This window comes from Hirundo rustica, chromosome W, assembly GCF_015227805.2.
Source record: "Hirundo rustica isolate bHirRus1 chromosome W, bHirRus1.pri.v3, whole genome shotgun sequence".
NCBI classification, from domain to species: Eukaryota; Metazoa; Chordata; class Aves; order Passeriformes; family Hirundinidae; genus Hirundo; species Hirundo rustica.
Genome location: NC_053487.1, coordinates 4,208,071 through 4,231,207, shown reverse-complemented (window position 1 = coordinate 4,231,207; position 23,137 = coordinate 4,208,071).

Sequence of the window (23,137 nt, the reverse complement as noted above, 5' to 3'; positions counted from 1 at the left end):
AATGCAACTAGGGAATGATAAAGAAATTGAATTTTTAATTGATACTGCAGCCACATTTTCAGTTTTGAATCAAGCTTTGGTGCCTAAAAGTGAAAAATACATTAGAGTGAAGGGAGCCACAGGCCAACCAGAAAATGCATTCTTTTTAAAACCACTTGAATACAAAATTGGGAAAAAGATGGGAATACATCAATTCCTCTGTTTACCAAATTCACCTAAATCTTTGTTAGGCAGGGATTTACTCAAAAATTTGGAAGCAACAATTGAATTTAAAGAAGAGGAAATAAAATTTAAAGTGCCAGAAGACAAATTAGTTCTAGCATTAGGATTACCAACTGAGTCAGAGACAGGAAATAATTACACTTATTTGAAACAAATGTTGAATCAGGTGCACCCAGGGGTATGGGATACTGATACTCGGGGAAGATCAAAATTAGCTGACCCTGTTAAAATTGAATTACAAACAGGAGCAAGACCAGTGACTAAGAAACAATAGCCCCTAAGATTAGAAGATAGAAAAGGAGTAGAGCCCATAATTAATAAGTTTTTAACATTAGGACTACTGAAAGAATGTGAGTCAGAATTTAATACCTCCATATTGCCAGTAAAAAAACCTAATGGAACCTACAAATTAGTACAAGATCTGAGAGCAGTTAATGGAATTACTAAAAGTATCCATCCAATAGTAGCTAATCCTTACATGCTGCTAACAAAATTACAAGAGGACTTAATCTGGTTTTCAGCCATAGATCTCAAAGATGCCTTCTTCTGCTTACCTCTCACAGAAGAGAGTCAGATGATTTTTGCATTTGAATGGGAAAATCATAGTACAGGAAGGAAAAGCCAACTTACCTGGACAGTGTTACCTCAAGGGTTCAAAAACAGTCCCACGCTTTTTTTGGAAATCAATTGGCTAAAGAATTAGAACAATGGCAATCTCCACTTGGGGGGGGGGGGGGGGGGGGGGGTACACTTCTACAATATATAGATAACTTGTTGGTTGATACAAAAACTTCTAAAGAGTGCCTTGAGTGGACAGTGAGCCTGTTGAATTTTTTAGGACTGAATGGCTATCGAGTTTAACAGAAAACTCAGCTGGTGCAACAACAGATGACCTACCTTGGATACAAGATCTCTGGAGGACAACGATCTCAAGGAACCGCATGGAAGAAAGCAATCTGACAAACACCTAAGCCACAAACTGTAAGAAAACTTCGCACTTTCTTTGGAATGACAGGTTGGTGCCAGTTGTGGATATATAATTATGGAGTAATTGTGAAGCCTTTACATGAACTGGTAAAGGTCTCTAAAAATGCTAAGGTATGGACTCCTGAAGCTGACAAGGCCTTCAAAGAATTGAAGTGCAAATTTATGAGAGCTCCAGCTCTCAGACTTCCTGACATGAGTAAACCTTTCTGGCTGTTCTCACATGAGAGGCAGAGGATAGCTCTGGGAGTCTTAGCACAGCGATTGGGCCTCTATAAAAGAGCAGTAGCATATTTCTCCAAAGCAACTGGACACTGTGAGCAAGCAACCTTCTTAGAGGTTACAGCAGTTACAGTGAACATTGACGAAGCAAGAAAATTCACGCTAAGACAAAAGATGACTTTTCTAGTGTCACACACAGTAATGGCTGTCCTAGAGCAGAATGGAAATCACTGGTTGTCTTCTTCAAGATTTCTGAAATATCAAGCAGTTCTGGCCCAATCTGATGACATTGACATTCAAGTAACTAACATTGTTAACCCTGCTTCCTTTCTGCAAGGAAAATCTAAAGCAGAACCAGTGGTCCACAGTTTCCTGAAAACCATTGAGACTATGTACTCCAGCCACCCAGATCTGAAAGAGGAACCGCTCCAAGATGCCAACAACTGGTTTACTGACAGCAGCAGTTTCATAAAACAAGAGATGCGGATGGCTAGGTATGCTGTGACCACTGTCTCTAAGGTAATTGAGTCAAATTCATTACCTGCAAGAACTTTAGCACAAAAGGCTAAGCTGGCAGCTCTAACCCAAACACTGGAGCTAGCCAAGGGAAAAATTATCAGTATTTGGACAGACTTCAAATATGCTTATGAAATTGTCCATGCTCATGGTGCAATTTCAAAAGAAAGAAGACTCTTAACAGCTCAGAAAAAAGTTGTCAAATATGCAACCGACATCCTCAGACTCCTTGTAGCAGTGGAACTCCCATCACAGGTGGTATTGTGCATTGCCAGAGACACTCTAGAGGTAGCACATTGGCAGATTATGAAACTAAGCTGGCCACTGAAAAAAAGGAATCAATAGTGACTGCGTTGATACCCACCGACGTAGATACTGGGCAACCAATAAGTTATTAGGCATCAAATTACAAATGGATACAAGAAAATAAAGAGAAACTTCTAGAGAATGGATGGAGACAGTTAAAAACAAGCCAATTAGTAATACCTGAAAGAGCTTTAAAACACTATGTAAAATCTAAACATGATAAAACTCATTGGGGAGTTGTCCTGGTTTAGGGCAAATTTGGGAGGAAACTTCTAAAGGGGTTCTTCTAGAAAGCAGATTAAAGTGGCCCCTCCCCCTACTGGTTCAGGAAAAGATTTCCTTGGAGAAAAGTGGAAAAAACCTGTTTATTTAACAAACAAAGTATTCACAAGCATAGAAAATTAATATTAAACAATAAAACCTTTTGCTGTTCTCAAGAGATGGCAAATTCAGAAAGTCCTTGTCATGAGGTGTAGCTTGGCTGCCTCAGTCTCTTATCAGTCCTTCCTGTGCTGGAAAATGCCACGTCCTGGGCCCCGGTGGGCCACAGGTGTCAGCTCAGGGTGTTTTTCTTGGTTTTCAGTCCAGAGCAGGGTCGATCAGTTCCAAGAAAAAGAAAAGCCACTGGCTTAGCCACTGACTAAAAACAAAGGAAAGCTCACAGTCCATGAGAAGGAATGTGGAGGAGTGAGTGCAGTTTCTGAAAACAAACTGCGTACTTCTTTTTTCCCCCTTCACTCTTGGAACCAGTCTTAAAGGTGCAGAACTTAATGTCCAACATAAACAGAACAGACAATTGGGGATACAAGCATCATAAAGTCACCCTAGACCCTCTCCACCAATATCTCAGAGCACAAGTGTGGTGGTACCCTCCAAAGGTATCTCCTCCCCTGTCTCTTTGTCCACCTCTCCTGACCCTGCCCTGTGTTAACCTGGGGCCAATCACCTACCTGCCCCATCCTTCTGCCCCCTGGTGTAAAGGTTTGGCACGGGACCCTGTTCTCTCTCTCTTGCACCACCTCTAGAGAAATAAGGATCTCTGAGAGAGCCTTCTCTGACTCTTGCTTTGAACCTAGATGCTGAGGACATCCAGGACCAGGAGAGCATGAAGCAGTTCTGCTCCCTACTGTTACTTGGACTGCTTGCAGACCAAGGACGGCACTCCTGACCAACGTGGCTGGGGGCAGAGCTAGCTGGAGCCCCCTGGCCCCTTGTCACATGAGTTGCAGGCCCACGTTTGTTAGAAGTCATTAAGGGAGTAACATCACAATGTGACATTTGCTTGAAGAAAAATCCAAATATAACAGCTAAGCTAGAACAAGGAGTGATTGACAGAGAAACTTCTCCAGGAAAAGTATGGCAAATAGATTTTTCTGAATTCCCAAGAAAGGGGGGTTTCAGATATCTATTGCTGTTAACTGACACCTTTTCTGGATGGCCAGAGGCATTCCCTTGTAGAACAAATAAAGCTCGAAAAGTAGAAAAAGCATTGCTAAATTAAATCATCCCTACGTTTCCTCTGATAGGGGAACGCATTTTTGTGCACAAATTTTGTGCAAGAAATCAGCAAAGTGTTAGGAATTCAGTGGCAACTTCATACCCTGTTGTAGTGCATTAATTGGGTTTATATTGTATTTCATTTTTATATTGGGTTTTGTAATGTTTCTTCTGTACCACCCTGTTCCCCTGGAAAATGTATCATGAGGTATGTCCCTGCTCGGCCCCGCCTATCCTCCCACACTGGAATGTAACCCAACTCTGTTCCACTCCCACCTTGTCCCTGATTGGGTAGTGGCTTGTCCCTGCCTCTAGCCCCTTCCTCCCTGGGTAAAAGCCCTTGGGATCACATGGGGCTTTCTCTTGCACCGGGACAGGGACGGGGACTGGACTGAGCTCCGGACTGCAGGGGCAGGACCCCAGAATAAAGCCGTGATTCCCCCCCAGACAAAGAGCAGACTCTTTCCTTTTGCCATCGACGGGCACCTGCTCTCTCTAAAGAAAAGGTTCCAGCTGCCCCTGGGATCTTTGGGACCCTAGAAGGAAAATTCCTTCTGAAGTGGTTTCTCTCTCAAGCTAGCCGAGGCTATAACAGAGCACGGGCTCCGAGGGAGAGTCACTTCAATACCCCCTACAGGCCACAAGCTAGTGGTCAAGCAGAGAAAATGAACCATATGATTAAACAACAAATAGTAAAAATGTGCCAGGAAACCAATTTGTATGGGTACCAAGCTCTACCTATCGCCCTTGTGCAACTCAGGGTGAAACCTCGATCAAAAGAAAAGGTTAGCCCATTCGAAATTCTTTATAATAAACCTTATGAACTGAATGCTACTCATGATGAAAATTCGACTCAAGTAGGCAATCAACATATCTGTGAATATTTCAAGGCAATAAACAAGCAGTTGCATCAGAAATTTACTACACTGTTTGAAATTTAACCTAAGCAGCCAGATCATAAATTGCATGCAATTGATCCTGGTGACTGGGGTATATGTTAAGAATTTTTCAGGTGATCTGAAGGTGATTTTTGAAAAGAAAGAAAAAAAAAAAACGAAAACAAAAAAAAAAAACCATGGGGAACAGCCAGAGTCAAACACCTTCTTTACAGAAGTAGTGGTGAATGCTCCACTTATTGAGGGTACACAGGGTTCTTTTATACATATATCATTCTTGTGCACAAGCTGTTCACACAGCATTCTACTACTAGCTATTGGCTAGTGTTATCTGCATAAGCATTCCTTTGCAGTTACCTGTTTACACTTTGTTGAGGGAAAAAGCTGGTTCCCAGGCTCAGTGTCCTGGTTCTCAGGCTCAACGTCCTTGACAGTGCTAAAACAACAGAACTTTCCCAGCGTTGTCAGGCCTCTCTGTGTCTGTCTCCAAAAATCCTGCTACAGTGATCCTCTACAGGAAAATTGGGACGGACCATTTCAAGTCCTTCTGACAACTTTCACTGCAGTTCGCATAAAAGAGAGACCTACCTGGATTCATTATACCCGAGTCAAGAAATCTCCTGTTAAACGATGGACTGCAATGGCTGTTGATACTGAAGGACTGAAACTGAAAATCAGCCGTAAACTATGAATACATTGTCATGCTTTGTTACTTTGTGTCAAGTTACTATGACCTTCAATGCTAATAATTATGTAGCTTTGCTTGAATCCACAGCTAACCATACTGGAATAAGGGATTCTTGGTTGTGTGGAGAAGTACAACAGTTATGCTCACCATTGTTTGGGGTGCCCTCTGGTAATTGGACTGAGTTAAGACCGTATTCCCTGTATGAGCATAGACACCAATGTGAATGGCCAGGGTGCCCTATGGGAATACCTCCTTTTCAGTTAATGCTTGTCAATCAATCAGTTACTTATATAGAATCAAATTTTGCAGGACCCAATCTTGGTTATTTTAACAACACTAGCAATTGGACCAAAATTGTTCCCCTACCATGGGTCTGGTTCAACATAACTTTATTTGTCCCCTCACAACAATGGCATAACTATTTGTATGCCAGACATACTAATGACCCCTTAATAAGAATTACAGTGAGTTGTGATTTGCCAGATGGTTATTGGTGGTTGTGCAGAAATAGAATAGCCCATAAACTGTTGCCCGGAAATTGGACAGGACAATGTACCATGGGGTATCTTGTCCCACACATACAAATGATAAATCCCATTAGTTCAATTACAGGGATTGTTAGGGGAATTTGGAGAACAGTTTGGAAAAATTGATTAAGACGAAGTGTACCGTCCAACCCTCTAATTAGATATAACACAGGTTTCATAGCTTTGTCAGGGCCTTACTACTTCCTCTAGGAATAGCACAGTTAGAAATGGCAATAGTGAACATCTCAGCAGAAATGGAAATAATTGCAAATACAACAGCAGATGCCATTGGATGGCTGCAAACAGAAGTCAATTCCCTGAAAGAAGTAGTATTTCAAAATCAAATTGTACTAGATATGATTACAGCACAGATGGGAGGAGCTGGTATCCTAGTAAATACCAGTTGTACGTATGTGGATCAATCAGGGCAAACAGCAACAGATATACATTCAATCTGGCAACATGCAAGGGTACTTCATGAAGTAACAAAAGATGACACTTCTTGGACAATCCATTTATGGGAATCACTTACGTCTTGGCTCCCAAATTTCAATTGGCTAAAACAGTTATTAATGGGAATTTTGCTTTTGAGAATAATCATTGTCTGTACCTGTGTATTCAGTCAATGTTTTTGTGGTATTGCAAATGGGCTACAACTTCTTATGATGACTGGAAAAGTTACCAGTTGAGACATAGAATAGAAAGAGGAACATATTTTTGGAGAATGTAGGCAGACATCACAATATAAGTTGAGAAAGAATTCATAAAGGGGAAAAGAGAGGGGTGATTTGATGCCTATATAACTTAGGTCAAAGTTACAAGATGCTTATATACATTGAGTTATAAGATATCAATATAACCTGATATATCTATATAACCTGATATCAATATAACTGGAATCATAGCTTTTTATACCTATATAACCTGATATAAATAACTTTGTATACAATGTAATGGCTAGTATATGATTAACTAGTTGCTTAATGCTGAATAGAGAAAAAAAAGAAGAAAAAACTCACCAGGTGGATAGCTTTAGAGATAGATAAGCATAGTACTAATGAGAAATTGGCAAATGTAATGCCAATTAGACACAAAATAAAGAATTTAGACCAGTTAAGACCAGACAGACCAAGGAATACAGTAACTGCGCATGCTCTGAAGACAAAATTGAAAAGTTCAGATGCGAAGAAGACCTTTGAAGCCTTCATCAAAGACCCCTGACAAGCCCTGAATCGGGGAGACACAAGTGCAGTGCAAAAGAACTATCTAATAACCATGAGATCATCCTATGTAAATTAGTTCCAGCATGTATATGATGATGTTGTAGTGACATAGTAACACTAAGCAATACTTACTGTATAAATATACCACAGCACTTGACAAAGGTGGTTGAGTTAGGAGGAGATATCCCCCTTACCACCAGCGCTGCAATAAACAAATACCTGCTCTATAGACATCTATCTATGGGGATTTATTTCCAGCCTATCTTTCAGGCATCACTGCCCAGAGGATTTGCTGCCACTGCGGAGCTTTTGTCCTCCCACTGCTTCTCCTACCATGGGTGAGCCTTTGCTCATAAGAGCAGCTGTTGAACTGGGACTTTATTAACACCCAACCTCACTGGAAAAAGACCCTCACTTGTGTGGCCCAGGGGAAAACCTGGGACCCCTCCCTTTTCCCCCCTCTGAGGGAGCCTCACCTGGCTGCTTGCAGGACCCTGGCTGCAGCTGCCTAGCCTTGCTGACTTCTGCCGCTGCTTTGAGTTTTTTGCGACATTTTAGCCTGATACCCCATGTCTGCCCAAACCCCCACAGCTCCTGCTACAGCTGTGGAGTTTCTGCTGCATTTTGCTTTCCACCCTGGGGTCTGTTCTCCTCTGCCATTCCAGCTTGCCACTCTGAGGTTCCTGCTACAGTCTATTCTGCCATCTGGAGGGGCACCAGGATTGGCTGCCCCCATGGGTTTGTAAGGGAGACCCTTTTCTATCACTCCTCTGCTTGCTAGCCCGTCATTACTTACGTGCAGAGAGGCAGCTGAGCTTGCGCCACAACAACCCCTGCAGTCGCACCTGCCCTGCCCAGCCAGGAGCCAACGGCACCCCTGCCGGCTGTGACCATAACTACACCAAAGAGGAAAGTGCGTGACAGCTGAGACAAGGCTGTTATTGGGTGTCCTGGTTTAGGGACAAATTTGGGAGAAAACCCCTGAATAGGATCCCTCTGGGAAGCAAACCCAAGTGGCCCCTCCCTCCAACCAGTCTGGTAAAAAAACTATTTTACTTAACAAAGTGCATACAAGTATAAAAAATGAATAATATGAAACAATAAAACCTCTCCTTCTGAAGTGAGATGGCAAATTGAGGAATTTCCTACCGTGGCTGTAGCTCGGCCTCTCTCAGTCTCTTATCAGTCTCAGTCTCTCTGGCACTGCTGGAAAATGCCAAGGTCCAGGCCCTGGTGGGCTGCAGGTGCAGCCCCCAGTGCTCCCCTGGGTTTTCAGTCCAGAGCAGGTTTAAACAGTTCCAAGAAAAAGGAGAAAAAAAACCAGTCCAGGGAACTTCTCTGCCCTAGCTAGCTGAAACTAACTAAAAGCAAAAAAAAATCTGTCCTGCAGTCTCTCCAAGCCTCCGCCGAACACCCTGTCCAGAGAAGAATGTGGAGGAGTCCGGAAGTTTTCTCAAAACAAACTCCGCACTTCTCCTTGCTCTTAGAACCAGTCTTAAAGGCACAGAACTCAATAGACAGCACAAACAGAACAGATGATTGGGGATACAAGCATCATAAAGTTACCCTAGGACATTGGGTTTCTGGTTTTGTTTGTTGTTACTGCCATTGTTGTTTGGAGGGACAGGGGTCATATTTTTCCATTCCAAGGCAGGTTCCTGCCTTCCTTGGCAGACACCTGTCTTTCAAACTAAGACATGTCAGAATCCCATTCAGTATTTTCATCACTAATTTCACCAGGACTTTCCCAAATATCACCATGCCAATCTTTGGGTGATGTTATTAATTTACGAATTTTTCAAATAACCATAGAATTGGGTATTTTTAATGTCAATTCTAATTTTTCTTCTATCCAAATCATCTGCATTTCTTCCCATGTATAAATACTGGGTCCCAAAAATTGGTCTATCTGTTCCACTAATCTAATGGGGTCTTCTAGTAATCCTTTTAATTCCTTCTTGAACATCCTCACATCAGATGAATTGAGTGGTACAGTCACAAATCCAATTCCCCCGTGCACCCCACACAGCGGTACTTCCCTAAGAGGATATAATCCCACTGCTTGGCTCTCATTCCCTGACCTGTTTTCATCTCACTGTGCCATTCTGTTTCTAGTATTTTGACTAGGCCTGTCAAAGGGAAAGGGAGGTGCGGTCAGTGCCAGTGGGGGTGCACGAGGCAAATAATCTAACAGGTCCCATTCTTTAGTTTCTGTTACTTTAAACATGCGCACCCCCGAAGGCAAAATCTCCCCAACAGGCAGCGTAGTCACTAGCTTCCTGATTAAATGGTTCCTTAGCCTTTACATAGATGCTTAAAGCCTGACATCCACCCCTTGTCCAACCCATACCTCAGACAGTATACATGATCAGACCTAATTTCCCCCTTAGTCCATTCTATCATACAATACTGTATCATCTTGTCCTTATCTTTGGCGTTGGGTTCATATTTCCACCAGGCTAGTTTTCTTCCCAGGGGGCTGTCTGGGGGTATACCTGTTGATATCTTTTCACTTCCTTCTCCCCTTGGGGATTCCTTACTTGCTCCTACTCCATCCTCCCTGCCAATCACAGGTCCTTGCAACAAAACTCTGCCTTTTCCAACAACCCCTCTCCACAAAAGCTCGCCTTTTCCAACAGCCAATCACAAGTCCTCACAACAGAAGCCCACCTTTTCAAGCAACAAAAAAAAAAACCCTGCCTTCCTCCAGGAAAGTGAAAGCAAATAAACAGCCCAGTGAGGTCCAGAGAATTAGCGAAAGACTGTGTTACACTGCACCCCCACAACTGAGTAGATGTTTCCATATTAGGAAAAGAGTTTAAGTTACACCCCAGGAACTTTTAAGGAAGAACCAGAAACTTCTGTGCTTCTCCCACCATAATTGGCTCAGTGCCAGCATAAAGGCAGCTGTTGGATCTTTAGCTGTCCCTCAAGGAATGTGGCTATTTTCTATTGGGCAGCAAGCTAAGAAAACCCTCCTAAATTGTTGAGTACATAAGAGAGCACAAAGATTCTCGTGGCTTTTTCACAGTGTCTTAGCAGGTGTAAGGGACTCCCCTGCACTGTCCATGGCTTTTGTTCTTTTGTTTTGTATGGTTTGTTATTTTCTCTTTAATTAAAACCTTTTGCTTTTTCAAAACACCTCTAATCAAGCCATCTCACTAATTATTATTAAGCCATTTCTGGGAAGTTGCTGGTCAACCCTCAGAGCTTGATGCATCTTTGTGGGGCTCATAACATGCTGGCTAAACACAGAATTGTATCAAATGGTGCACAGAACTTGGACATCTTATATTGAGACGTTAATTTTGAGGAACTAAGGATTTTTAGGAAAGTTAAGATAATAAGTTGCTGAATTAGCTGAAGTAGATAGGTAATCTTTGTTCGCAGTTAACAGAAGCCGGATCTTAGATAAGCTACCCCGGATTTAGTAACTCATTGCTTGTCAACTTTATGTTTATGTAGCTGTGCTTGTAACAAAAAACAAAATGTGGTAAATAAGATATAAGATAACTGCAGACTTCCTGCTTAAAGAACCCATTCAAGGCAGGAAACTAGAAGTTTTACCAAGGATTCTTTGTCACGAATGCATTGAAAAGGTAGAAAGGTCAGGACAAGGAAGACTCATCTTACTTCCTCATTTGGGGTGACCCCTCCCCAGAAGAGACCCCCGACTCATTTTAAGAAACAAAGTACGCATGCTTAATAGCCTTTTTGCCAATTAGCATACGAAGCGAGGAGTGGGAGGTGACAGGGGTATGAATATGCATTAGTATTTTGGGTATTCAACACTTTTGTAAATAAAAGGCTTTGTAATTACCTGTGAATTTCGCAGTGCGAATTAGGGAAATATCCCGCGTGCTGCCCGGCCGTAATAAACATACACTTTCTAACTTTAAACTGTTGGAGAGTTTTTGTCCGTCACAGTTGGGTATCGATACTAGATCAATACCCATATTTCTTTAATAAGTCAATATTAAGATGACCAATTTGTGCTCTTGTAGACTGGCCCGCCATCTTCATAGGCCATATTTTTCCCTTGGTTTTTGTTTTTTAATTCAGGCCCATGCTAGATTTCAGGGCAGAACGCCAAAAGAGGGGGTGTTTCACCTATCTCCTATGCCAGTGTAAGGGAGACTTAGCTGGAAAAGGCTTCCTAGAATGTGAAGCTAAGTCCTAATGTGAAAAGTGCATATTATATGCCTCTACGCAAGATATTTACTATATCTATTATGATGTATTGATTGTTAATGTTGTATTAATATTTTGATAGTATGGTAAATGTAGTTTTGTAGTTAAAATGTAGTTTTTATGTACCAACCACAGGAAAACATAATTCTTTCAGAGAAAAAAGAATTTACTACTTCCTTATCAGAAGAGACCAACTTCTCCTGCCTCGCTCAGCCCTGAAGACGCCATAGAGATTAAAGGAAAAAAGTGATACTAACTAGAGACAATTCTTTGTTTGAATGGAATTTATGCATCATGTATGAAATGTATGAATATTCAACAGGCTATTGCTTTTAAGAGGTAATCCTTTGTTAACAGGGGTCCTTCTCCAGAGCTTTTTGCTCGGGGAGGCACCCAGACGTCTGTAACTTTGTTTTTATTGTCTCGTATTGTCCTAACCCTAATTGTTCAATTTTTTTACTCTAATTCTATATTTATAACCATCTTATTTACTATTAAAATTTCAAAATTTTAAAAACAAGTGATGGGCATTTTTCACACTAAGGACTGATTTTCCTCTACAAGAGAGGAACTCTGTGTCTCGGCAGAGCCGAGATCACAGGCAGAACCACTGTGTTTCAGTGGAAGCCTGAAGGATAAACCAAGTATAATAAATACGATTCACCAAATTCGATAAATCAAAATTTTGGAATTTTATTGAGAGACAAAATAACAGTCTCCGATAGCCACAATTAAAAGGACAGCGTCGAGCCTGGGATCGGCGCTGGGTGAACACGGTAACACACTCTGTCAGTATGTCACCCCCTAAGTCCACACTTTGGGTCTCCAAGCCGTGGATTTTTATACAGTCTCTCGCTGGGGACCAGCTGAGACCGTGAGACTCGTGCCTTGAGGTAGCTTCATTAGATATTCATGTCCATGTCCAGGGTCCTATGAATAGTTTCTCGAAGGCAGAACAATGTCCTGATGGCCGTGTCTTGAGAAGTTTTTGGAGATGGTAACATCGGGCCGGAACAGATAAGATAGTGATCTGATACAATCAGGGGATCATCAGAGCACCCATCTCCTGTTTCCGTCCTTTTGTGTTGCCTTTGCAAGGTTCCCGGCAGCGATTTACTCGTGTCTCCCCTGTGCAGCTGTCGTCCCGGTTAACCCTGTATACACTTTTTGGTTTATAGATTTTAAACTCTATTTCAACTAAAATCTTGTTACAAGATATATTCAATTACATTATTTATTGTTCAACACGAATTAACTTTAGGACATATATTACACAAGGGAGCTGTGGAAGCCTCAGACAGCCATTTTGGTGAGTAAAAAGAAGCACCCAGCGAGACATTTATTTTATTTTGATTATAAGTTGGCAATTTAAGACTTTAATTTGAGAAGAAACAGCTCAAAAGACATGTTAAATGAGTCTATAAACAATTCCTGAGCTACGGCAGCAGAAAAACTTAGATGGGACTTTTAGGACAGAGTGGGGTTGAAATTATACAATCTGGAGAAAAAAGAGAGATCTACTTTGAAATTACATCCCATTTCGGACTGCTGTAGACTTTGAAACATCAGAAAGTGAAAAACCTCCCAGTGCAAGTTGAAACATACCTGAAACCACAAAAAAAAAAAAAAAAAAAAAAAAAAATGCAGCCGCCGCGTGTCCAAATGCAGAAAAAAATGGAGCAAAGCAAAGTTAAAAAACAAAGGCAACTCCAACATGAAGTAGAAGTGAATATAAAAATGTATGCTGTGATATATGTCCTAAAGTTAATTCGTGTCAAAAGATATAAAGTGTAATATCATCCCTATAAGTAAAGTTTTGTTTTAATCCAATATGCTGTGAGTTGACTCAGAAAAAAGCAGCTCAGTAAAAATGCAGGAATTTCTCTCGCCTGAAAAGACAAGGGGGGGGAGGCACGAGACACAACATGATTAGAATTTCCAGGAGAGAAAACACAAACATGCCTTGGCTACAAATCGTTAATAAGGATTGTAACATCTGCTCAAAAATTACTTCATGTTAATAGAATATAAAATGTAATACCGAATGTATAAATATGAGTTCTGTATAAACTAGCATGTTAGAAGTTAAGTTTTGTTTTAAAATAGCAGTTTGTGGGTTAACTCGGGAAGAAGGAGACTTAATAAAATGCAAGAATGTCCCTAGCCTGAAAAGGCATGGGAGGGACACGAGGAAAGCTTGATTGGAATTACCAGAAAGGAGGACAGAAGACTGTCACTGCCAGGAATCGCTGAAAGGAAACAAAAGGCAACGGAAAACAGAGATGATAGCCCGGAGAATCCGATGATAGTTTCAGATCCGTATCTAGATGGTCTCCGGCTAAAATTAACATGTCTACACCACACCTGGAACCGACCATTAACAGCATTGTCCTCCTCCGCTGATCCATTCAGACTCTTAGAACTAAAACCTGCATGTTTAATGAAGCTGCCTCGGAGGAAGGACTTTCGACATCTCAGGCCTCTCTCTGTGATCCAGTGTATAAAAAGAGACTGCTGCAAACCACAAATGTGAACTTGGGGATAACAGACTGGCAGAGTGTGTTATCGTTGTTCACCCGGCGCCGACCCCGGGCTCGACGCTGTCCTTTTAATTGTGGCTGCCCGAGACTGTTATTTTGTCTCTCAATAAAATTCCAAATTTTGATTTATCGAATTTGGTCTATCTCATTTATAACATATGCTGTAATCCCCCGACCCCAAAAAGCAGCCTGTTCCTCACACCAACCCTGAAAGGCAGGGAGCAGACTGATCCAGACAGTTCCAAACTGCCTCGCCCCGCTCCTTCCTCCTGCATGGAGGATGAGTATGCACTGGCCACTTGAAACTCGCTCTCTGTCCCCTTCACCCTTCTGTCCCTTCGTATTTCTGTTATCTTCCTTCTGGTAGTAGTCCCAACAAAACAAAATTCATGAAAAATAGCCGCATGAGTTTAAAAAGACCGGTCTGAAAATAGATCCTGAGGACAAAGGAAAGCCACGTGTTCAGAGCCATCTTGCTGCGGCATGGAGAGCTGCCCTTCGTGGGCATTACCATTGAGCCCTGCCTTGCAGCATGCTTTCTCGGACACATCACAGAGTCCCCTCCCAATCCAGGTATGGGACACACCCCTTTTATAGGCTGTACCCCATCCCAGTCACAGCTCTTCATCACTGCCCAGCACAAGGAGGCACGCCCCTGGCTGTGATGGGCGTGAGAACCAGAACTGACATACTGGAAACTGCCTGTCCCAAAATAGCTGAGATTGAACTGGAGCACTTCCCACACATCCTACAATCCCTCAGATGCATCAGAGGATGAGTTTCAGAAGCAGCACAGAGCAGCGCACTCCCAAAGTACCCGGAGGAGCAGACACAAGTGGTGTGGCGGGGAGCTTCCCCCCCCGACCTCCCGTGCCTGGCAAGAGATGGAGACCATCCCTGCAAGGCAGCAGTGTCTCCCAGCCCCTGCACTGAGGCAGCAGCAACAAGAGGCTTGGCCAGGGCCCCTGCCCCAGCCCTGTGCTGGCTCCGGCAGGGCAGAGTCGAGTAGCCCTGGCTCCGGTGGATCAGGGCGAAAGCCAATGGCAATGAGGGGGGAGAAGTAAACCCTCACTAATGACAGAGAACCTTTGGAAAGAGGAAGAGACTTTATAAAGCAGCAACAGCCAACCATGCCATCTCAGCAGCACCAGATACAAGATTTGTAGTAAAGACAACGTTCACCAAAGAAGCTCAAATTACCTTTAAAATACAGCGAACCCTAACCTATCCATTTTTATTTTATTTACAGCTTTAAGAGAAAATCCATAACTTCATAAGTTGATTTTTCAGTGAAATCTCAAGAAAGGAACCTTCTAATAATTTTGAAATTATTATTTTTATTTTGTCAAATAGGAAATGTCCTATGGTGACTTTATGATGCTTGTATCTCCAATCATCTGTTCTGTTTGTGCTGTATAATGAGTTCTGTACCTTTAAGACTGGTTCTGAGAGCGAAAAGGGAGAAAGAAGCAGCACGGAATTTGTTGAGATACTGCCTGACTCCTACACATTCTTTCTCCTGGATGGTGTTGTCTGCAGCACAGATGGACTGTGGGACAGAGATCTCCAGTGCTTTTAGTTTTAGCTAGCTAGGGCAGAGAAGTTCCCTGGACTGTTTTCTTTCCTTTTTCTTGGGACTGTTTAAACTTGCTCAGGACTGAAAAACCCAGAGGAGCAGCGGGAGCTCACACCTGCAGCCCACAGGGGCCTGGACCTCCAGAGGGGCTGATAAGAGACTGAGTGAGCTGAGCTACCCACAGCAAGGACTTTCTGAATTTACCACCTCACTTCAGAACAACAAAGGGTTTTATTGTTTCATATTATTCACTCTTTATGCTTGTGAGCACTTTGTTTGCTAAAAAAATAGGGGGTTTTTGACTTGTCTTGGATTACATAACCTAAAAATGTGTATTCTATTTCATCTGTTGAAAGCTGGTTTTTGGGAGATGTGTTATCCTCCTTACTCCAGGGAGGAGGGGGGTGGATGCCTTCTGATAATGGCCCAGCCATTAAAACCAGGTGGGGCAGTGTTTCTTATCTCTTTCACCACCCCTCCATCCTTCAGGGGGACATCTTCTGATAATGGGCCATTAGGGCCCACCAATGACATGACACATTACACCATCCCATGGTGAGATGCTCCACACACTGGGGGAGGAGCCAACTGTTCCTAGCTAGATAAAAACTGGGACTGAAGGAAAAAAGGTATCCTGTTTTTCCACTGGATTCCTGGAGGAAGACTGGACCCATATCGTCACCACTGGACTTTCTACAGGACCATCTGTACTCCACAAAACCACATCTGTTACTCCAGGAAGACTTATTTGGACTACTTCCAACACCCTGACCATCAGGATGCCAGGTCGTATCCCTGACTCTGTGTTATGGGTTAGTACAGTTTAGCTTTTTAGTTACAGAGGAATGTAGAATGATTTTCTGGATCAGGACTTAGGAATTGATTTAGAAAAGATAGGGACTCATTAGAGGGTTAGTTGGAATATTAGTATTAGTTTTTAGTATTGAAAATTGTTGGCTATGACTTTGGGAAGTACTATATAAAACCTTTTGATTTCTTGTAGGTTGGGCCTTTTTTTTTTTCCTTTCGCTAGAGAGAAACAAGTAACATCGAGTTAGTCCTACTGCTTCCCCCCCTTGGGGGGGAGCTGGACTGAGGCATGGCCAGATTCTATTGGCTCCCAGGTGGGGGGGTGGGGGGGGGGGGGGAATGAGAGGTGGCTGCTTTATAGGAATTACTTTTTTTAAACTTCCCTAGAGCAGGGAGAGACCTCTGCCGAGCCCCTGATAAGGGCTATGGGCACAATTTAGGCTGAGGTCGCCCTGATTTACACCGAGGGGTGGGCCAAAAAGGCATTCATGATCCTGCCTGGTTTTTTTGTGATTCCGGACTGCCCGGGTGCTCTGATCTCTGATGTTTCTGTGTGAGTTCTTCCTCCCTCACCAGTGTGGCGTGGCCTTGAACATCTAATACCATGAGCTACCATGGGAGAGAAGAGACTGTGGGCAGATTTAACCCTTTCCTGGCAAAATGAAGCTTCCAGAGCTTGACCCTTCTCTGAGAGAGAAAAGAAAAAAACAGAGTGAACATAAAGAAGAAACAGCATGAAGTCAATAGAGTGAGAGTGAAAAAACTATTAAGACAGAGGGCTGAGGAGTCTGTTGTTTTTCCATTCTTATTGAACCATAAAAATGAACTCTATATTTAGATTATTCCTTTAAATCATAGAAAAACTATGCATTTGAGGAAATAGTTGTTTAAATTTGTGTGTGTATTTGAGCAAAAGTGTTTGTATTAGACTAAGTAATATTAATCCTATAAGATGTTTGAACAGAGATAAAGGTAAGAGGCCCTCTGCACCAGTGATGAAGTGAGAAGATATCTCTGTACCTTGAGATGAAGAATCCTTTGCCTTTAGAGTTATTCATTTTTAAAAGGTGACACCCCAATATGCAAAAGTACAAGACCCATCACCCATAAGCAGCTTGAGAAACTGCTAATAAGAGGAGTCACAAAGGCAGGTTTCTCTGGGCGGCTGTTTTTGTGACAATTAAAAAACCCACCAGAGAACTGTTTTAAGTTGTCAGTGAGATCCATAACTCTAAGAAAGACTCCTCTCCTAAAGAATTGGTAAAAGACTATTTTCTAATAGTGAAACTGACTAAAAATTACAAGTTTTGTCTCTTTATGTTGTTTTGTAGGAAAGTGAACAGTTTGTGAAGGGAGAGAAGTGCTTTTAGATTTTCATTCTATTTTGTTTTAGTTTTTTTCCCAACTTTCTTTTTCCTTTCTTTTAGGGTGTGTTAATAAAACTATTTGTTCGTTTTTAAGGTTGAGCCTGCTTTACTTTTCTCCTAGTCTCTCTCCCAAAAAAAAAAGTAAATACTAAACCCAAAATTTAGAAAACATAAAACCACTTCATTCTCTCAGGGTTTTTCCAGGAGTTTTGTTTGCTTCCTTGCTTCTTTTTTTGTATGACTGCATTTGTATTTTCCTTTTTTAAATATTCCTAGTAAAGAACTGTTACTCCTATTCCCATATCTTTGCCTGAAAGCCCCTAATTGCAAAATTATAATAATTTGGATGGAAGGGGGTTTATATTCTCCATTCCAAGGGAGGCTCTAGCTTTCCTTGGCAGACAACTCTTTTTCAAAACCAAGACAGCAGGCATTCTGCTCTTGGATCTTAATCGCAGTAAAAGTGGTGAGAAGCACTTGAAACAGTCCTTCCCACTGCAGCTTTAAGGTCTTTTTTGTAAGAGACTTGATATACACATAATCCCCAGCCTGTATGTCATGCACTGGACCATTTAGCCCTCTGCTTTGAGTTTTAGCTACATGTTTTTCAATTTCTTTGAGTTGTTTACTTAAAGATATCATATAAGCAGTCAGCCTTTCTTCTCCAATTTGGGTGGATATCCCTTTCTGCACACTATATGATCTCTTGTAAAGCATTTCAAAGGGGCTCAGCTTTTCTTTAGTTCTGAGCTTAGTCTGAATTCATAGCAATGCTAACTGTAGGGACTAAAGCTAAGGCAAATTAACTTCTTGTCCTAGCTTCACAATTTGTTGCTTCATAAAATGATTCCTTTTCTCAACTTAACTGCTTGGCTTGGGATGGTATGGCTTGTGAAGTTCCTAGTCTATGTCCAGATGTTGACTGATCCGTTGAACTATTTTTGAAATGAAATGTGGTGCCTTATCTGAAGATATTGTGGCTGGAACTCTAAAGTGTGGTATTATTTCTTGCAGCAACACCTTGGTTACCTCCTGGGCTTTGGCAGTCCTGGCAGGGAAAGTCTCTGGCTATCCTGAAAAAGTCTCTGTTAATACCAACAAATATCGATACCTCCCTTTTTTTGGTAATTCTGAAAAATCAATTTGCCACTGCTGACCGGGTCCATGGCCCTTTCCAATTTGGCCAAGGTTTGGTTTAGGGGTATTTTTGGGGCTAGTCTGGAGGCAAAGTTCACACTGTGGGGCCACTTGAATGATAGCAGCATAAAAGTTCCTGGCAGCTATCTTTCTAATCAAGTAATTATACAAAGCGTCAATTCCCCAGTCTGTTTTCTGATGTTCCTCTCTTACTAATGGCCATAGTAGATGGGAGGGGATAGCCAGTTTTCTTTTTGCTGTAACAGCTCATCCCTTCTGTTTATATGTTCTGTTTTGATCTTCAATTAGCTTTCTGTCCTTTTTATTATACACTGGCTTACTTTCTAGGGAGATTTGGCTATTGGGAATCAAGGCTCTTTTTACTGTCACCTCACCTTTTGCTGTTTCTTTTGCTTCTCTGTCCGCCAGCTCGTTTCCCTCTTCTAATTCGGAGCTCACTTTCTGATGTGCCTTAATGTTCATGTGTTGCAGGATTTTTGGAGATAGACACAGAGAGGCCTTACAGTGCTGGGAAAGTTCCGTTGTTTTAGCACTGTCAAGGACGTTGAGTCTGAGAACCAGCTTTTTCCCTCAACAAAATTGAAAACAAGTAACTGCAAAAGAATGCTTATGCAGATAACACTAGCCAATAGCTAGTAGTAAAATGCCGTGTGAACAGCTTGTGCACTAGAATGATATAGGTATAAAAGAACCCTGTGTACCCTCAATAAAATAAGCATTCACCACTACTTCTGTGAAGAAGGTGTTTGACTCTGGCTGTTCCCCGTGTTTTTTTTCAAAATCACCCTTTATGCATGATTGCCACTTTTTCAGGCAGTTGGACTGCTTCCAACAGTTGTATTATTTCTCGTGCATGTTTAGTGTTTTTCTCTTGCGAATTTAACAGTCCTTTTTTTCCAGATAGCTCCATGAGCATGCACTACCTTAAATGCATATCTTGAATCTGTATAACTGCTTATTCTCTTTCCTTTTGATAGCTCTAATGCATGGGTTAGGGCAATTATTTCTGCCTTCTGTGCAGAGGTACCTGCTGGTAATGGTCCTGATTCGATTAGGTCTCTCAATGTGGTAACTATATACCTGGCATGCCATTTTCCATTGATGACATAGCTGCTTCCATCGGTGAACCAGGTTTCTGCATCATCTAAAGGGGTGTCCTTCAGGTCTGAGCAGCTGGAGTAAGTAGCTTCAATAGTTTCTAGGCAACTGTGATGAAATGGCTCTCCTTGGTTCTCACTAAGGAAAGAAGCTGTATTGACAATGTTAGTTACCACTATCTCTACATCATCTTGTTCTACTATGTGATAGCTTGGTGTGATATATGTCCTAAAGTTAATTCGTGTTAAAAGATGTAAAATTTAATTCAACCCCTATAAGTTTTGTGTTGGGAAGGATGAAGCCAGAAAGCCCTATAAATATGATTGCTTAGATTCTGAGAATGTGAAACCTGTAACTGAGATAGAATTGAAAGTAAGTTTTGATGTTTGAGATGTCCTAGCTGCTGGATGCCTAGGAAAACAACCCCCAATGTATGATTTATCCCACACTTGTAACACCCCCCTGAAGTATCAAGTATCTGTAACCCCATTGGCACAACCCTGTTACAGCCCACCTCGAGACCCCTTATCAGGGGGCTGCGAGAGTGGGCCTTCCTCTTCTTCTTCTGTTTCTTCTGTTTCTTCTGTCTCTTCTCTCCTCTTATCTCTTTGTTTACCTCTTGCATCTTGCTCTTGGAATTTCCTTATCTCTTACTACCCCCACCTTCCAAGGCCATGCTACAGCTGCGCCTGGCAGCTCTGAGCAAGGCCTCCCATCTTATACAGTAAACCCCTTCTTCTAAAACCCAACTTCAGAGATCTCTCGTCTACATTCATCTACACCGTCCTGGAGTCCTCAGCAGCAAGAGGCATATTTCTACAGTTTTGTTTCTAATCCAGTATGCTAAGAGTTAACTCAGACGAAAGTGGCCCGGAGAAGGGTACAGGAATTTCTTTTGCCTGAAAAGACATAGGAGGGACACGAAGAAACCATGATTGGAATTACCAGAAAAAGAGATATGAGGATGCCTCTGCCGGGAATCGTTAAGGGGAGAACAAAGACAACGGAAAAAGGAGATGGGAGCCCGGAGAACCAGATGATTACATCAGATCGATATCTCATCCGTCTCCTCCTGAAATTAACATCTTCATGCCACACCTGGATCCGACCATTAAAGGCATTGTCTTCTCGAGCAACCCTATTCAGAATCCCAGAACTGGAACATGAATGTCTAATGAGGCTGCCTCAGAAGGAGGAACCTCGAAGTCCCGAGTTTCTCTCAGCGATCCAGTGTATAAAAAGAGACTGCTCCAAGCCAGAAATGTGAACTTGGGGGCAACATACTGGCTAAGTGTGTTGCTGTGTTCACCCAGCACCGATCCCGGGCTCGACGCTGTCCTTTTAATTGTGGCTGTCCGAGACTGTCATTCTGTCTCTCAATAAAATTCCAAAATTTTGATTTATCAAATTTGGTGAATTGTATTTATTACACTTGGTATTTCAGGAACCCTTGTGGGGAAAGCCAGTGGCCTCCCTTTGTTTTTAGTACTGAGGATACCGTATGTGACACTAGCACAGTCATTTTCTGGCCCAGGGTGAACTTCAGGGCTTCTTGAATGTTCAGCACCACTGCTGCCACTGCCCTGAGGCAACCTGGCCATCCTTTAGCTGCTGCATCCAGCTGCTTAGAAAGATAAGCAACCGCCCTGCTATATGGGCCCAGGCCCTGTGCCAGTATCCTCAGGGCAATTCCCTGTTTCTCGTGAGAGAAGAGGAAGAATGGTTTACTCACATCTGGATGTCCTAAAGCTGGAGCTGACATGAGGGCCTTTATCAGTTGACCAAAGGCCTATGTGGCTTCCTTTGTCCACTGGAGGTCTCTGCTCCCATTTGCAATGAGCGAATACAGAGGTTTCACGAGTAATCCATAGTTGTAAATCCATAATCTGCACCATCCCATCATTCCCAGAAAGGTTCTCAGTTCTTTGATTGTCTGGGGTTTCGGGGTTTGGCATATTGATTCTATGTGCTCTTTCCCCAAAGTCCATTGCCCAGCACTGATCTCATAGCCCAGGTAGACCACCTTTTGTTTTACCACCTGAGCCTTCTTTGTCATTCTGTACCCCTGAAGTCCCAAAAAGTTTAGAAGGCTTACTGTCCAAGCCACGCACCCTTCTTCTGTCGGGGTAGCTATTAGGATGTCATCCACATACTGCAAGTTTCCCTTCTCCTGGTGGAGCTTCCCAGGATTCCAAATCCTTTGCAAGTTTTTCTCTAAACAGAGTGAGCGAGGTTTTGTACCCTTGTGAGCTGAGCTTTGTGTCCACTTTTGGGATTCTCCCACTCAAATGCAAAAATTTTCAGGCTGGCTTCATGGAAAGGGAGGCAAAAGAAGGCATTCTTCAAATCTAAAACAGTAAACCAAGTTAGCTCTGGTGTCAAACATGTTAACAAGGTGTTTGCGTTAGCCACCACGGGGTAGAGATCTTCAGTTATCTTGTTAACAGCCCATAAATCCTGCATGACCCGGTATGACCCATCAGGTTTGCAGACAGGCACGATAGGAGTGTTAAAATCAGATTGGCACTCCCTCAGCAACCCCAGCTGTAATAAATTTTCAGTTATCGGGCTAATTCCTTCTTGGTCTTCCTTTCTTAAGGGATACTGCTTGATTCTGACTAGTTGTTTTCCTTCCTTGAGCTTAATTTGTATTGGAAATGCATTTCTTGCCCTTCCTGGTACATTGGAGGCCCATATCCCTGGAAACACTTGGTTCAGTATCTCCTTACTAATTTTTTCTTTAGCCTCTTCAGCTATCAGTATTAAACTCAATACTTCTATATATTTCTGATCATTCACCTCCAGAGTAACCTCCCTATTTTTAAATGAAATGTTTGCCTCTAATTTCTCCAATAGATCTCTCCTTAGGGGCAAATCCAGGGAGTTGGGCATGTATAGAAATTTATGGATGCCCCACTGTTTTCTATATTTGTATCTGAGTAGCTTGCAAAAATATGCTATTTCAGATTGGCCAGTTGCTCCCTTCACCATAACATAATCTTTCCCCACTGGCACCAAAGCTTTATTTAAAACTGAAAATTGTGGGAATACACAAGACAGAGAGTAAAACAGACTTAATTAGCATGGCTGTTTTGATAACCAAGATGCCATGGCAGGAACAAACAGAGCCTTGAAGATTACAGGAAATGGGATTAAACCTGCTCACAGGAAGAGAAGAGATTCAATCAACCCTCTGCAAGCAAAACATGTTGTGAATGTATGAGTTGTCTGTATGATCTTATAACCTGATTATTGTAGTGAAAAATTACTAACCTTTCTGAAATGGTATATAAGCTTTTGGGAAACCTGAGTAAAA